We start from the raw sequence: 14183 nt of genomic DNA, 5'->3' as shown, positions 1-14183 counted from the left end.
AAGATAGTACGGGCACATAGGATTCAGAGAACCTGAACATATTGTAAAGCAGGCGATCGCCATGGATCTTCCTCGAAAACATCTATAGGAAGACTAAAAAATTCATGGATGCTACTGAAAGATAACATGATTCGTAGGCATGGTCTAGGTGACATTGTATATTATAGAAGGACTTACAGTCTGAGGACGAGGAGAGCTGACCCCAACAGTCTACAAAGACGATAAGTTGAATCAGTCAGGAAGGAGACAGAAACAGAGAGCATCTTAAGAGAAAAACAATGCAAAATTTACAAAAAAATCTGTGTATTCAAATATTTACACTGTCACAGACTGGTGCTTCAATTGGTAATACTGATATTGAAGGTTTGTGATAACTAAAATATGATATATATGTCCATGATTCGATATTTTCGAGATAATGAGAAAAAACATAATGATATACATACATTATTACACAACATCTGTTCATATATAGCATTTGACGTGTACCATACATATACAATGCCCGCGTACGCCACACTATCATTTGTTGTGTATACGTTTCTCTCTTTCTCTTCACATCCCGTGGCGTTGGAATACATATAAAGCTCTCTTTCTCCTTCTCTACACGTTATATCTTTCTTCTCTCTCGTGTAACGAAATGCGCCAAATAAACGTCAAAATCCAAATATTCAGTTTATTTTAAAATATTTTTTGCTGTTCTCTTTATTAAAAAATATCTTACAATATATACATACACAATTCACCGTGCAAAACATAGTTTCGCAGTAAATTTTTGCAACAAATATGGTAATGATGAATATTGTATTGATAACGTCTAAATAACGCATAAATAACGTATGAATAAAGTATAAATAACGTTTTTTTTAAAGAATTAATACCGTAATATTATATTTGGCATAATGTGCAATGTAAAACTTGGTTAACCAACGTTTTCATGGCGCTTGCTATCTCCATCATCAGGGTTATTATTGTACTAATATAAGATTTCAATGGTTTCTCGTACTGTATCATATTTCAACTTTGGTGTTTAGTTTTACTTGTAAAATACTAAGTAATTGTTCAAATACGGCAGGACCTCTATAATCCGAACGCTGGAAACTTACCCTCTGTTCGGACTTGTGGAGCGTTCGGATTACAGTACAGTAAATCTGTAGGGTATTTTTACAAAATAAAACAAAAATGTATTGTGAAATTTTAAATGTATTTCTTCAACTTGAAAGAAATCACAAGACAAGTAAAAAGCTTTGTCTCGCAATTTTCTTAAAAGCATCTTCTCTGGCGTAGGAATATCAACTTAGTCAGCCCATTCTAGGCTTGTATTTTTAGGCAGACACCACGCTTGAATGGGGAATACTGGCTACTGCTTCACTAATATGCAAAGGCAAATAGCCGCAAGTTAAAAAGAGTAGTTTTGAGATAAATGAGTTTATAGTTAACTTAAAATGATGCATTTTGTTGGGTAATGTATCCAAAATTAAACAAGGTTTATTGGATTTGAATTCTACATTTATTTATGTATATGTTAATACGTGTTTCGTCTTATTAAGACATTATCAAACACTCATCTGAGAGTTTGATAATGTCTTAATAAGACGAAACGTGTCACGTATTAACATATACATAAATAAATGTAGAGTTCAAATCCAATAAACCTTGATTAAAGAAAACACTTGTTTTTATACCACTTGAGTTTTATTAAAGACTACTAGTTACAGGAGCTAAACTTCCATCATTCAGGTCTGAATAATAACTCAAATAAAACTCAGGTTATACCACAAAACAAGTGTTTTCTTTAATCATTGTAACATCTCTTACCACAAAGTTAATGCCGAATCAATAAATAAAATACCAATAAACCTTGTTTAATTTTGGATATATTACCCAACAATCCAATATGGAATTCTACCAACTGTCTGCACTTACAATCAATTATGCTTTTTGCCAAAACATGTATCAAATTAATACAATTTTGCTGCTACTTGGATAATGAATATCTCGGTAAAGGAAAGAGAGAGCCAAACCTGTGTTGATGTATGATAGAGGCCAGTTATAAGAATGCTTTAAACCGTGTTAAGCCAAACAGCTGCAACTTGAGTTACGGCTAGTTGCCTTTACACATTAGTTCAGCGTCAAACTACTTTTACTGTCATTCTTGTGTTACTTGCCTAATTATTTCATCGTCATTTCCATTTTTAATAAGTGCGGGGGGATGAGTGGGCGTTCGAATTACAGAGGTGTTCAGAATAAGGTGGAGACTGACCGGAGCATTTCGTCGTAACGTAACACGTTACGATGCGAGCATTCAGGCAGTCAGTACAGCGAGCAGAGCGCTCCATCCATAGTTTTGGATGCTTGATGATGCTCGACGCGAGCGATGTTACGACATTATGTTACGACAAAATGCTCCGGTCGGTCTCCACCTTTATAGAGGTCCTGCTGTATGTTGTCCGGCATTTATAATATATATATATACATAAAATAAGAAATTTTCACTAATTTTCAACAAAACTTGATTAATTTTCCAAAGCGGGATTACCAAAAGCAAGCGCGTCGATATCAAACAGCAACGTCACTTCATGACGAGTGTCCGAAGACAAAAAATAGAATTTAGTTTGTGTTTTGTATTGTTTATTTGCATCTATGTAAATACAGTACTCATATTTAAAGAAAAAAAAAACAGTTATTTGATTTATTTTTAACCTATTTTTATAAAACGGACTTTCGGGTTTGACGGACACCCTTTCCCCCCAATTAGTTTGATATATCGAGATTTTACTTTATTTAATTTTGTAAAAAATTAAATTAAAATAAATATTTTTTGGTTTTATTGGATTATTAATAAAATAGTGGTTATAGTTTCAGGAGAAACACTTGCTATATCACTCCAAGTATTAATAATAATAATAACAAAACCCTTATCCGCACCCCAATGGTGCATAGGGCACTGCGTCATATAAACGCAGTGTTATCTTGATCTTTTACACATGAAGGAAAGGTGATCAGCCCTCCGCTTCAAGTACCAGTCCAGGGTAATATTGAATAAATATTACAGTGAAAAAATCACTCATATTTATTCTTACCCCCCCTGGGAATCGAACCCGGGTCCTTCAGGATGGTAGCCGAGCGTGCTGACCATTACACTACGGAGGCGGACAATGATAAATTACTAATGGTAGATTCATGTAATCGCAAGGAAATATTTTATTTGAAATATAATATTAGTAATCTATTTGTTTTGATAAACTAGCTATAAGTAGACGACATTTTTTTATGTTTGTAAGATATTGTATATACTGTGAATATGTCGGCTACACTGTAGATCTCAAACTTCAAAATTATATATATTATATATGAATAAAAAAAAAGGAAAAAATATTTTTTCACAAAGTTCAGATAAATATTAAGACCTCAAAAAAAAAAATTATGGATAGTATATTTTTAAATATAATTGTTGTTTTTCTAAAAAAAATTTCATTAATTATTTTTTTTTCTTTTTGATTTGGGCAGGAGTTAAAAGGTTCACAGTGTAAGCCGACACATTTTTTTTCTCTTGGATATTTAATTTAATATTTAAATTTATTTTGAGGTTTTAAAATGTTTTTAATTCTCTAAAATCTGACAAAATCCAATCAATGAGGTTTGATCTGTTATTTTAACAAATATATTTTGTTAAAAGTACTACTACTATCACTCCGTTTCCCTGCAGAGGCAGGCAGAGAGGATGCAACGCTATACTCTTCTGTCCTGACATACATTATTTGGAGGTTTTCAAATGTTTTAGTCAGCTGAATTCTGACAAAATTTAATGAATGAGGTTGGTTGTATTTTTTCAACAAATATATTGTTTAAACTATTATTACCATCATACCGTTTCCTCACAGGGGTAGGCAGAGAGGATGTAACGCCACACTCTTCTGTCCTGACATTTATTATTTGGATGGAGGTTTTAAAATTCTTTTATTTCGCTAAATTCTATCGAATTCCAACCAATGAGATTAGTCCTGTTATTTAAAAAATATATATTGTTTAAACTATTACTAACATCATGCCGTTTCACTGAAGGGGTAGAAAGAGAGGATGAAACGCCTTTTGCCCTGACAAACACTGCTAGCTTCCTTCACGTCTATGCATATAGTCATACATGCCCTCCGTTTACATAGACTTTTGACACCACCAGATTTTAGGCTGTGATAGAAGTAATAGTTTAAAATAATTCACATACAACCTTTTTTAGAGAATCTAAATAATTTTTTTAATAAAATTTGAAACTGTCTTGCATTTTTAAAGCTCCAATAATAATAACAACACAAAAAGCACCTAATTTCTGGAAAAATATTTTCTTTTGCCTGTTATTTCCTTTCACACACTTAGTTGTGCATAGGGCACTGAAAATAATATTGTAAAAATTAATTATAATTGAAAAATTAAAAAATCATTTTACATTGTGATCTTTCTAACTCCAAAAAGGCATATAGAGTAAGCTATATACTTCACAAATTTCTCAACCGAAGGCGCTACCATCAGCCACACTTACAAATCTATAAAATAAGAACTTAGAATCTTATATACATCTCTCTGTCATAAGGTCTCTCAATCGAACATACTCGTAGATGGTGCTGAGAACTAACATGTGAAATAACATATCAATTAAGCATATATATACAAGTTCAGAAATTTGAGAAATGTGGTGGTCAACAATGGGTAGAATGGTGATGTTTATGTATAAAGTGATTACTTAAACCAGCGTTGACAGGTTGTAATCCCTGTAAATACCCAAACTATAATTTTTTTATCTACGTTGGAATGTCGATATTCTAACTATTCAGCGATTTTCCATTTAATGGAATGTAATATACAAGTATGTATATACATATATATATATATATATATATATATATATATATATATATATATATATATATATATATATATATATATATATATATATATATATATATATATATATATATATATATATATATATATATATATATATATATCGTAGAACAGGGCTACTTGAACTTAGATGTGTTACTTGAGCCCAGTACAATTTTTTTTATTTAGATCTGTATTTGGTCTGCAATAATGAACGTATCGACATGATTCATTGTTTCGCTGACAGGTGACACTTATTGTCACGATACGTTCATTATTGTAGACCAAATACAGATTTAAATCTCTTTTTTGTACTGGGCTCAAGTAACACATCAAAGTTCAAGTAGCCCCGTTCTACGGTACATATATGTATATACTTATATGCAATGTTCTAACACTCTTCTTATCATTCATCGTTCACTTTGTTCAATTTAATATTTATTCATTTATAATTAACATACACATTACAGACTAAAATTTAAAGCGTATATATTAACAAAAATTGAAAATAACCAAGAATACTATTGCTAAAGGTGTAAAAGAATCCCACTTCAGAAAATTGCTTCCGACACATGGAACAGATCAATATCCAGTGAGATATTGTTCAACATAGCGGTAGCTCTTCCTACAGGCATAACCATCGGCAGGTTGGTCCTGTGTATAGGAATGTGAAACAATCTATGCCGACGCTGTCTTAGGTAACTATCGGGAACATACAGACCAATGCTCCGGATAATTTCAGGATTATCGACCATACCGCGCAAATTTATACTGCCATTTTGTGTAATAACCACTTTAAATTAAGTGGAATTGCACAAAATGAACGATGAATGATAAGGAGAGTGTTATATTACTATGCCACAAAGTTAACAATGCTTTTAACCTGTCCGGGAGTGAATTTCTGCGGACAAAACTGTATCTGGGGAGTCAGTTTTCTTGCTTTATTTTTTAAACTTATTGTAATTTTAAATTATAGTCGATGCTTATAAACTTTTTTTAATTACACCAGTAAACATGATTTATCGAAGCATCGATAATTTTGCCATAAAGTTTTGATATAAATCATGTCATAAATCATATTTTGTATTGGCCGTACATGTACGGCTACACTCCTTTGAGGAAAATTTGGTATGGCCGTACATGTACGGCCATACTCCCGGACAGGTTAATATACAAAATACATATATTTCTGATTGGAGTTCGGGAGATTACAGTGTAATGTGAAGATTTACGATAAGAATCCATTTTGTAAATACATTATTGTCATATAAAATGTATATGATTTCATGAGCATACGACAAATTGTAAGAAAAATTGTAAAAAAATAATAGACCTTAGAAATTTGCAGTATAAATTATTACTACAAATAAAATTATTTAAAAATTAATGTAATCGCTAGTCAATAACTTAAGAGAAATGTTTGAAATAAAATAAAAATGCAACAAATTGTCTTTTTTCTTTATTTATTTAAAACTAACTAACTAACTATCACGCCGCTTTTCGCAGGGGCAGGCAGAGAGAATAGAGCGCCACACCACTCTGTCCTTGCAAACATTCTTCGCCTCTTCCACGTTCATGCATCTCCTCATACATACCCGCCGATTGTTACGACTCCTAACCTGACCACTTTCAAGTATTTGGCATACCTGATCGTGCCATGTTTTTCTCGGTCTTCCTCTGCTTCTTTTCCCGCTAACATTCGCCTCATAAATTTGTTTTACCGTTCTTTCCTCACTCATTCGTTCTACATGTCCAAACCATCTTAACACACCTTTCTTAATTTTGTCGATAGTGCTTATCTCAGCTTTGCATTCCTTCCTTATTTCACTATTCGAACATCTATCAAACATCGTTTTGCCACACATTCGTCTGAGGGATCGCACTTCGACTGCATTTAGTCTACTTTCATCCTTCTTTTGCCAACTCCATGCTTCACTTCCATACATTAGAGTTGGAACCAGGACTCCGTTGTGCACTGCCAGTTAAGCTTTCGCTGATAGGTTTTTATTTGCTATAACTGATTTCAGTGCACCATTCACTTTGTTCCCAGCATTCACTCTTCTTTTTATTTATTTATTAAGTACTTATTTTAATTATTTATTTCAATTTTTATACAAGTAAATTGATTATTTATTATTTATATTTTATTTATTGTTTCGGCATTAACTTTGTGGTAAGACATGTTACAATAATTAAAGAAAACACTTCGTTTTTTACCACTTTAAGCTAAACTTCCATCATTCAGGTCTGTATAATAACTAAAATATAAAAAATATTGAGATAGAAAATATATTGGCCAAACCGCGAGAAATTTAAAGATTAGAATTAAAGAACATCAAAGCGGTCTTGTTAGTAATTATTTTTCGGAATTTGCAAATCATATAATAGATACTAATCACTCATTTCACTCCCATAAATTAAAATTATTACACCTTGTTCCATATAAAGGCCAAATTATGAATTATCTTGAAAATTTAGAAATACAAAAAAACCTGAATTCTAATAATAATTTATTAAATAATATATTGTTTCAAAATTCTTCGCCATTGCTTTCAATTTTTCCTTTGTTTTCAAACTCCGTTCCTTGACTAACCCCTTCCCCTTACTTTCCTCTCTCCTTATTTATAGAACAATTTTATATTTTATATTTTAGTTATTATACAGACCTGAATGATGGAAGTTTAGCTTCTGAAACATGAAGTCTATAATAAAACTCAAGTGGTAAAAAACGAAGTGTTTTCTTTAATTATTTATTATTTACGTGACAGCTTTGTCGCTTTGTAGTTTCCCCTTAATTCATTTACTTTTTAACCCCAAAGCCAAGCCTTTTTGTGTGTTTAATAGATTCAGCTATGAAGAAAAATACTAAGAAAGCAGCCATTTTCGAAGTCAAACCAGAATGATTGATTAGATGCAATATTTATTTGGAAAAACATCGTATAACTTCAATATCAAAATTATTAAAAAGATAATTAAAAAAATAAGAAATTCCCTTATGTATGGAAGCGAAGCATGGAGTTGGCAAAAGAAGGATGAAAGCAGACTGAGTGCAGTCGAAATGCGACCCCTCAGACGAATGTGTGGCAAAACGATGTTTGATAGATGTTCGAATGATGAAATAAGGAAAGAATGTAAGGCTGAGATAAGCATTATCGACAAAATTAAGAAAGGTGTGTTTAGATGGTTTGGACATGTGGAGCGTATGAGTGAAGAAAGAACGGTTAAACAAATTTATGAGGCGAATGTTAGCGGGAAAAGAAGCAGAGGAAGACCGAGAAAAACATGGCACGATCAGGTATGCCAAATACTTGAAAGTGGTCTGGTTAGGAGTCGTAATAATCGTCGGGTATGTATGGGAAGATGCATGAATGTAGAAGAGGCAAAGAATATTTGCAAAGACAGAGTGGTGTGGCGTTCGATTCTCTCTGCCTATCCCTGCGGGGAAGCGGCGTGATGGTTAGTTAGTTAGTTTTAATTAAAAAAACATTTAAGGTGTGTTAGTAATAATATTTTTCTGAATTTACCAATCACCTTTCAAGACCACAATTTTTTTAAATCAACGGGTAAAAAAAATTACATGTAAATACAACTGGTCATCGTTTAGATAATCTTTAAAAATTAGAAAAAGTAATTAATTCGGTTTCGATTTCCGTCAATTGTAAAATAAATTTAAAAAATATTTAAGTATATTATTTTTTGATATCTCATCAAAGATGAAGAAGAATATGGAAGTCTGGGCATTTACGGGGCTGACGACCGTCATCGGCTGGTTTAAGTGATCACTTTACACACGTGTAACATTCACCAATTCTACCCATTATTGACAACCACACTACTCAAATTCTTGGAAGTTCTTTATATATGAACCAATTTAGAAACCTTGTTCTTGAATCACTAGAACTTCACTAGAGACATCTATTGGTGAGATAAAAATGAAAATGGTATTTTCTGGCGTTTCTCATGTGTGTGATTATAATCCAGGATTTGGACCTCACATACTAATATAAGAGTTTCTGCTTAATAAAAAGCTTCTTTACATCTCCCCAATAGATGTGTCTAGTGAAGTTCTAGTGATTCAAGAACAAGGTTTCTAAATTGGTTCATATATAAAGAACTTCCAAGAATTTGAGTAGTGTGGTTGTCAATAATGGGTAGAATTGGTGAATGTTACACGTGTGTAAAGTGATCACTTAAACCAGCCGATGACGGTCGTCAGCCCCGTAAATGCCCAGACTTCCATATTCTTCTTCATCTTTGATGAGATGTCAAAAAATAATATGAAAATAACTCCTGTAATTGGAGATAATCCAGATTTTGTGAACAAGTATTTGGACACACTCAAAATGTTGTAAAAAAATATTTATTTTTAATTAGTGCATTTTTCACATTTACCTTCCCTGTCCTTACTATCCTACCTGCAGACAAGCATCTAAAGTAGAGGCTTTGCGGGTTATTCCCTTATATTAAAAATACATAATAATAAAGGTTACCCATAATAAATAACCAATTAAATTGAATTATATCCGCTTTTAAATTTACCTTCTTTCATTCCCTCTCTTTCAAAGAATAATATATTTTTATAAAAAAGGAGACCGTAGCAATTTGACTTTCATCAACATTTGACCTGATGATGGAATGGATATTCCGAAACCGGTGTTCAAACATGAAGCTGTGTTTTCAAGTGGTATATTACAAAGTGAACGATGAATGATAAGGAGAGTTTTTACTTAGATGCAATTATTTATTTATTTAAACTTCATGTACAGAAAATAAAAAGTACATTGGCTGGCTTATTGCTAAAAAGCAATATCTTCCAACCGACCAAAGACGGACTAGTGATATTGATCAAAACGTTTGATACCATATATAGCCGTTTGCAATCAGTGGGCAGATAGTACTTGAACATTTAAATAAACATAAATTACAAATTGACATTTAAAAAGAAACATAAATTAACAAAAGACGATAATAAGGAGGGCAAAGGAAGAAGGGAGTTTAGGGAAGGAGGTAGAGGGAGGAGGTTTGATCGACAGTTAGGATTCTAATGACAGATAGTAATGTCTCAGACGTTTTTAAAAGTTAATACATATTATTGTCTGATGTAATAGATTTTATCAAAAAGCTAAAAAACAATTATTAACAATTAGACAAAAAAGTATTCTAGGATTCTAATGATAAATAGGTAGAATCAGGTAGCAAGTTTAAGAAAGAGAGGAGGGGTCAGGGGAGGAGGAGATGGACAGTTAGGGTTCTAAGGTAAGATAATGATGTTTCAATTATATACGTTTGTTACGAGAAAAAAAATTAAGTAATATTTTGAAGCAGACCCATTCTTTATACTACCATTTTAGAGTGAAGTGGACTACCGACAATTTCAGTAACTGGTCGTCTATGATGTTCATACCAAAAATAGGTTTGATTTCAATTATCTATGACTATATATATGACGAAATACGACTAATTTGTAAATTTAAAAAAAAAAATCAAATAATTTTTTAACCAATATATACTGAAAACCCTTTTTACAAGACTTTTAACAATTTCCGGTCCCCCAAAAATAAGATCTAGGTAGACAGTTACAATCCAGTTGGAAAAATCTTTTGTCCTCTGCTCCACATACTGTTGTAATAGATACGAGTGACAAATATTTAAGCTTGGAATTTAAATAAATAATACCTACCAATGATGAAAAAAATGTCGAATAACATCCGACATGGGACTTAAGAGGAAAAATCGATGTCGAATGAGATTCGACATTGGACCAGTAAGGGTTAAATAATACGGTTCAAAAAATAACATCGTGAACCAGGTAATCGTCGTGGAAAACTTAAAAATTCATGGATGCTACAGAAAGATAACATAATTCGAAGGCATGGCCTAGGTGACGTTGGTCGTGATATAAGGACCTACAATCTGAGGACGAGGAGAGCTGACTCCAACAGTCTACAAAGACGACAAGTTGGGATGGAGCCAGGAAGAAGAAGACGGAGAAAAAAAATCAAACAAGAATTTATGAAAATTACACAATAATTTGTAATATACTATATTTCTTGCATGTACTTACTACTCAGTACTATGCAAAGAGAGGTATGTGGAAGCGAGCTAGGTCAATCACATTTGTCACATTTGATTTTTAGAAAGTATTTTTTAAAATAAAATTACGACACAAAAAGCAATACAGAAAACCATTTTTTTTATATCCTGAAAAAGATTTTTATACAAAGAAACCTATAGACCATATTTTCATTATAATTTTAGTTATTTTTTATACATGGTATCGAGGATAAATGACAAGTTAAAAAGCAGTGTATAAATAAAAGAAAATTATAAAATATATGTGCACTTACCATTATGTTGCTTTCTCGGTTTTGCTTCGAGGCACTCGACTATGAGGAAAACCAAATCACTCACGAATTTTATGAAAACGTTTCAGAAAAAAAACAACAGTCAAATAATTTGATCACAAGGAATTTAGTTTAACTTTTGGTTTCATTTTGAGACACCCCATTAAATGGAAAATAAAAAATCACTCACACGAATTTATGAAACCATTTCAGAAGAAAAAAAATTGTGAAATAATTTGATCACACTTTTAATTAAAAAATTGGCTTTATTTTTGACACCTGATTAAAAGGAAAAAAATCACTTACGCGAATTCGATGAAACCGTTTCAGAAAAAAAAATTAATTGTGAAATAATTTCGTCATACATTTGATAAAAATTCGGTTTTTCTGTTGGCTTATTTATGAGGTTCCCGATTAAATGGACGACAAATCGAACACGCGAATTTTATGAAACCATTTCATAAGAAAAAAAGTGATTGTGAAATTATTTCATCATATATTTAATAAGAATTTGGTTTTAATTTTGGCTTCGTTATGAGGTACCCAATTAAAAGGAAGAAAAAATCGCACACGTGAATTTTATGAAACCATTTCATAAGAAAAAAAGCAATTGTGAAATAATTTCATCATACATTAGATAAAAAATTGGTTTTAATTTTGGCTTCTTTATGAGGTACCCAATTAAAAGGACGACAAAATCGCACACGCAAATTTTGTGAAATAGTTTCAGGAAAAAAGCAATTGTGAAATAATTTCATCACACATTAGATAACAATTTGGTTTAACTTTTGGCTTCTTCATGAGGTAGCCAATCAAAAGGACGAAAAAATCACTCACACGAATTTATGAAACCATTTCATAAGAAAAAAAGCAATTGTGAAATAATTTCATCACAATTTTGTAAAGAATTTAGTTTTACTTTGGTTTCGCTTTAAGATACCCAATTAAAAGGACGAAAAAATCACTCACGCGAATTTTATGAAACCATTTCATAAGAAAAAAAGCGATTGTGAAATAATTTCATCATACATTTAATAAGAATTTTTGCTTTTAATTTTGGCTTATTTATGAGGTACCCAATTAAAAAAACAAAAAAACGCACACGCGAATTTCATGAAACTATTTCAGAAGAAAAAAAAACAGTTTTGCAAAAATTTCATCAAACATTTGTTAATAATTTATTTCACTTTTGGTTTCGCTTTGAGACACCCGATTAAAAGGACGAAAAAAAGCACACGCGAATTTTACTAAACAATTTCAGAAGAAAAAAGCGATTGTGCAATAATTTCATCATAAATTTGATGAGAATTTGGTTATAATTTTAGCTTCTTTATGAAATAAAAAAAAAATCGATTTTGATATTGGCTTCTTTATTAGGTACCCAATTGAAATGACGAAAAAAACGCACACGCGGATTTCATGAAACTATTTAAGCAGATAATTTCAGAAGAAAAAAAGCGATTGTGAAATAATTTCATCATACATTTGATAAGAATTAGGTATTAATTTTAGCTTCTTTATGAGGTACCCAATTAAATTTGGGTTTATTTTGGGCACCCCATTAAATGGAAAACGAAATCACTCACCCGAATTGCATAAAACGATTTCAAAAGAAAAAAAAAACGGTCGTGAAATAATTTGATCAAACTTTTAATCAATAAATAATTTAATAAATTAACAAATGATAAACTGTATTTACATTTAAGCGTGTAAAAGAGTCACTTCAACATAAGTTAAGTATATTAAACGAGTCACTTCGACATTCGACGCGAAAAATTTGTACGAGAAAGCTGTGAAGTCGCGACGCAGACGGGCGAAGGATCAGTTCGCGACTGATTTAAGTAGAGGTTCGTGACCGCCAAGGACACCAATTTATACAAAGATAATAATTTTATTTTTCCTACGTTTCCTCGCCTGGATTCGGATGAGTAGGCACCCTGCAATATGCGTTGAATATTATGAAAGAAGTTGAAATAAAGTAAATCGGGATGAGTTGTACAAAAAGATCCTTTTTAGTAAAAAAAATATTCAAATTTTTGTACTTCGATATAGGAAAAAATAACATAATGAAAAAAAATAATAAAACAATAGCTTGTACACCTGACACATGATATATCAATATATATATATATATATATATATATATATATATATATATATATATATATATATATATATATATATATATATATATATATATATATATATATATATATATATATATATATATATATATATATATATATATATATATATATATATATATATCATCATCATCTCTCTATGCAGAATAAAACCATGCAGATTGCATAAATAATTATTTTACATTACATTTTTTCTTTATTTAAAAAAAAAGATATATTTTATTATATTAAATCACAATTTGATACCTACATATAGAAATGTGTAGGTATCAAATTGTGGTAGAGTGGGCTCGAAATTAGAAACTCTGACTCGAGAGCCCGCGACGCTAACTACGCGACCACAACACGACACTTCAAATTAATTCTTTAAAATGTGCCGTCGGCACAGGAAAACTCAATGGACTTTTTAAATTTGTTATTATTTATGTGATGAAATAAAAAATAAATATATAATATATTTATTTGACATCTCAACATAGATGAAGAAAATATGGAAGTCTGGGCATTTACGAGGCTTACGACCGACATAGCCTGGTTTAAGTGATTAATTTACACACGTGTAACATTCACCAATTCTACCCATGATTGACAACCACACTTCTATACATATGCTTCAAATTTTGAAACCATCTATATAGAAGGTTCAAGAATTTGAAAAATTGGACCAGTTCAGTCCAATATTCAATAAATATTAGAGTGTAAAATCACTGATATTTTCAACCCCCCCCAGGGAATCGAACCCGGGACCTCTATCACGGTAGCTAAACATGCTTACCATTACACCACAGAGGCGGACAAAAATATACAGCCCGTGACG

The sequence above is a fragment of the Brachycentrus maculatus genome, unplaced genomic scaffold, assembly GCF_059751285.1.
Source record: "Brachycentrus maculatus isolate JH-2025_06_01 unplaced genomic scaffold, ASM5975128v1 h1tg000293l, whole genome shotgun sequence".
NCBI lineage: Eukaryota > Metazoa > Arthropoda > Insecta > Trichoptera > Brachycentridae > Brachycentrus > Brachycentrus maculatus.
This window is presented reverse-complemented; position numbering follows the sequence as displayed.